This window comes from Poromitra crassiceps (assembly GCF_964638095.1).
Source record: "Poromitra crassiceps genome assembly, chromosome: 4".
NCBI classification, from domain to species: domain Eukaryota; kingdom Metazoa; phylum Chordata; class Actinopteri; order Beryciformes; family Melamphaidae; genus Poromitra; species Poromitra crassiceps.
Genome location: NC_139626.1, coordinates 23,000,740 through 23,005,531, shown reverse-complemented (window position 1 = coordinate 23,005,531; position 4,792 = coordinate 23,000,740).

Genomic DNA, 4,792 nt, shown 5'->3' with positions numbered 1-4,792 from the left:
CAGTTCCTCTCCCCCCTCAAACAGGCGTCCCGACCAACTGGAGCAGGCAGTGGCACTAGTGCAGAGACCAGGACATATAGCCCTTAAAGGAGAATTTCGGTTTTTTTTAACCTGGATCCATCTCCTGGCATTAATTATGATTTGGCCACTCACCAGGCGATCTCCGCGGCGTTTCTGGCCGTCCTAGCGTTGTTTTGACATCAGTAGCGTCCAAGTCAGTTGTAAAATGGAGCTGACTTGGGGCCAAGTGTGAGCCTGTCTTTCCTGCATCTAAATAGCTATTTTTATTCCCGTTTTCGCCAAATATCGTCAGAATCTGATCCCTCAAGAAGCACCACAGTGATATTTCGCCAAAGGCTGTTTCCTGGAGTCCCACAGGGATCAAATTACCTCAAACGTGATCTCGGTCACCAAGTCTCGTGAAGTCCCGCGATACTTTCCTGCCGACTGACCAAGTACAGGAGGACGCTTTGCGGTGGTGGTTTTAGCGCAACCTATGTGGGGTTTGGCGTAACCTATGTGGGATTCGAAATAACGAAGGTTATGCCAAACCCCACATAGGTTGCGCTAAAACCACCACCGCAAAGCGTCCTCCTGTACTTGGTCAGTCGGCAGGAAAGTATCGCGGGACTTCACGAGACTTGGTGACCGAGATCACGTTTGAGGTCATTTGATCCCTGTGGGACTCCAGGAAACAGCCTTTGGCAAAATATCACTGTGGTGCTTCTTGAGGGATCAGATTCTGACGATATTTGGCGAAAACGGGAATAAAAATAGCTATTTAGATGCAGGAAAGACAGGCTCACACTTGGCCCCAAGTCAGCTCCATTTTACAACTGACTTGGACGCTATTGATGTCAAAACAACGCTAGGACGGCCAGAAACGCCGCGGAGATCGCCTGGTGAGTGGCCAAATCATAATTAATGCCAGGAGATGGATCCAGGTTAAAAAAAACCGAAATTCTCCTTTAATCCGGCTTCCCACCCGCAGACACGGCCAAGTGTGCCTCTATGGAAGCCGGAGATAATACGTGGGCTCGAACCTGTGACCCTCGTGTTGTAGGCAGGGAATCTACCGGTCTAATACAATCTTAAGGCTGCACAGAGTGGAGGGTTAACCCACCTAAATTCAGTTCCTTACCTTTTGATTTGCAGGATCATGTTTACACAGCTTTTTAACAAAAGTCTTTCCTACGTGGAATTCATGGTTTACTATGAAGATCTTTTTGAAACAAACACATAAATGAATGCTTTTCTGAAAATACAACTCAGATTTGTTCATATTGGTGGTTTATTTCCCACTATAATACCCCTGCTCCTAAGTCAGGGATCCAGCTGCTCCTATGATGTCATTTTTCAGTGTTTATTACAGAATGAGTCATCATAGAAAAATAATACTTGGCTCACACACACACACACACACACACACACACACACACACACACACACACACACACACACACACACCCACATACACACACACACACACACACACGCACGCACACACCCGCGCGCAATAAATGCTCTAGATCATAGTTCACACCCCTGCAATTTGGTTTGGCATTTCCTCCTACTCTAATGTACTGTACTGAGCAAGTATTGAGCAACGCAAGACATCTGTGTGTAGACTGTTAGTGTAGTCTTGTCGCTCTTAGGAAGTGGGTCGCCGGAGCTGTTCCAAGTTTCAACTCTTCTTCTAGCTCTCACAATCCGGCTAATTTTACACCCCCCGTGTGTTTGGCTGCAAACAGTTCTCTCACAGGATATGATCTCAACTGTTTCTCTTCCTGCTTGTGGACACTGTGTCTTCTGAGTCAGCTTCATGACGAAGATCTGAAGCCGAGAGCAAGACAACTCCTCCTGACCAGTTACACAATGGTCATAGATTTAATACAGCCTACTACTACTACAGGATGAGATTAAACACCGGTGTTTCTTTCGGAGGCAAGTTCACGTTGCTCATGCATTGGCTCTCTGTTGATGTATGTGTTCATTATCCTATAGACAGTGTGACCTTTCAGTAACAATGATCTGTCGGGAATAAAGAAACTCATCCCTCAAAGGAGCAGCAGTGTTGCGCATTACTCCGTAGTCCGTTATGATTTCTCACGCTGGTGCCTGGTTTTTGGCAGTTCTCCGCGAAAGAAGTGGGGGGCGTGTGTCCATGGCTCTCTCTCTCTCTGCGACGTGCAAAACATCTCCGTTCCCAGACAAGGTTGTGCAGACAGACAAGACATGTAGCCTTGGGCTGCAGCCAGGCAGTGCTCACACAGAGAACAGAGTCCACAGGGCTTTCCTCCTCTCTCGATATGTGTGGGTGTACATGTTTCTATGGATGAGTGCGCACACGCACACGACGTCATTCTATTGTGCGTAAATATGAGAGAGTACAACTGCGTGATTTTGCGACTGTTTGTGTGTCGAGGACCGGTGCGTTTGTTTTCTCTCCCCTTTATCCTGGAATACCTCTACTCCTCTAGTGTAAGGCAGTCATGCATATTTACTGAGCAGGGTTCAATGAGTTTAAGTGTTGAAGGGAAACCTCGGCGCGGGAGTTGTTAAACCCTAACCCCCCGTTCTGTCTGAGCTGCTGCCGCCTGGGCGAGGTGGTGGGGAAGGTCGCGAGAGGAGCAGGGAGGGGACAGACCCACCGAGGGGACGTGAGAGGGAAAGCAGCATATAATGTGTGTGCAGTCTGCTGTTATAATAAATATAAATAATATACGATACGATACGATACGATATACTTTATTGTCAGTTCACACTGAAATTTGTCTTGCAAGACAGCGGCAGTCCCATGCACAAACACATGACAAAGAGAACAAAACCAAAAAATACAAAGATACATACACACATACAGCACACAGAGAGCACTGGTCACTGCTCCACTGACCCTCGGCCATGTTCTTGATTAAGCCTCAGGATCGACTGATGTATAAAGGACTTTCTTAGTCTGACCTTCTTGAAAGTTGGAACTAGGTATCTCCTGCCAGAGGGCAGGAGTTCATATTCTTCATGTAACACATGATTAGTGTTTGAGGCAATATTTCTGGCTAACCTCAGTACACTGTTGACATATGTAGACTCAAATAGACTATGCAGTGGTTTACCTACAATTTTTGAACAAATATTCATCTGTCTAAGTAGTTGTGATTTTAAGGTAACAGACAGGCATCCATACCAGGTGGTACTGCAGTACTGTAAAACACTCATAATCACTGAGGTAAAAAATAATAGAAGAATCTGTTTACTAGCACCAAAAGATCTTAATCGGCGAAGAAAGTATAGTCTTTGCTTCGTTTTTTTACACAGAGAGTCTACGTGGTCTTTCCATGACAGCAGGTGGTCTATTGTTACTCCTAGGTATGTGAAGGAGCATACCTGCTTGATCTGTTCATTATGGATAGTAACAGAGGTGCTGTGTGTGTCAGGTGGAGACCCAAAAACAATCTCTGCTGTCTTTTTTGCATTGATTAAGAGAGCGTTGTTGTCGCTCCACTCCACCACCTTATTTACTCTATGTTGGTGCAGTCCAGGGTCGCTAGAGCTATCAAGCAGAGAGATCAAAACTGTATCATCAGAGTACTTTAGAATATATTGGTCTGGTGTGGTACGACACTCAGATAAACATTCCACAGTGCGACAGTCGTCGGTGTAGAAAGTGAAAAGAAAAGCTGAGCTTACGCTGCCCTGGGGAGCACCAACATTAGTAGTTATTGCTGATGAGAGGGTTCGGTTCACCTTCACCATTTGTGTCCTGTTGGTAAGAAAAGAGGCATACCAGTGGATTAAGTATGGATTCAGTTCCAGCTGTACCATTTTTAATATCAAAATGTCTGGCTGTATTGTATTGAAAGCTGATGAGTAATCCAAGAAAAGCGTTCTTGCATAATTATTTTTAGATTTATCTAAGTGTTTAGTGATGACATGTGCCAGCGTGACAACCGCATCCTCTGTACCACATCCTTTCTTATATGCAAATTGGCATGGGTCGATTTTGTCCTTGGTTGTACTTACTAAAAACTGTAGCAGTATTCTTTCAAGTGACTTCATAATCACTGAAGTGAGTGCAATGGGTCTATAGTCCTTATGTTCTTTTGGTCGTTGAGTTTTGGGTAGTGGTTTTATGTGTGAGGTTTTCCATGACAGAGGGACAGTGTGATTATCTACAGAGGCTTGGAATATCGGCTGCCACACTGGCGCTAACTCAGTAGCAAAGTTCTTCAGGATATAGGCACTACATTCATCTGGCCCGGTGGCCTTCCTAGTGTTGTTAGTACACTGAAACACCTTTCTGACGTCCTCTTCAGTTATTATAATTCTGTCAGAGGGAGCAGGTGTTACAGCCCTCAGTGTTTCAGTGCACTTGTTTGAATTATCTGGGGATTCAAATCTAGCAAAGAAAACATTCAGGTCATTGGCGAAGTCAAGTTCATTATCCGTTACAATAGGTTTAGTGGGGGATGACATTCCTGTCATTGATTTCATAGTATCCCACGCCTTTTTGTGATTGTTTGCTTTAAACGCATCTTCTAACTGCTGTCTATATACTTCTTTTGCTTCCCTTAATTTATTTCTCAATTTCTTGTCTGCTAAATTCAACTGTGATGTTGAAGGCCTCTGGCCAGCTCTAAGTCATGTCTGCCCAGACTGATCCTCACCCCCCCAAAGGCTAATCGATAGAGCTGGCCAGCTAGCACGTAGCCCTTGTTGACACAAGGTGTTTCTCACACTACCAGGGTCATTGTGTTTGGCCTTAGGAAGGTTTTCTCTCCTATTTGTGTGTTGTTGT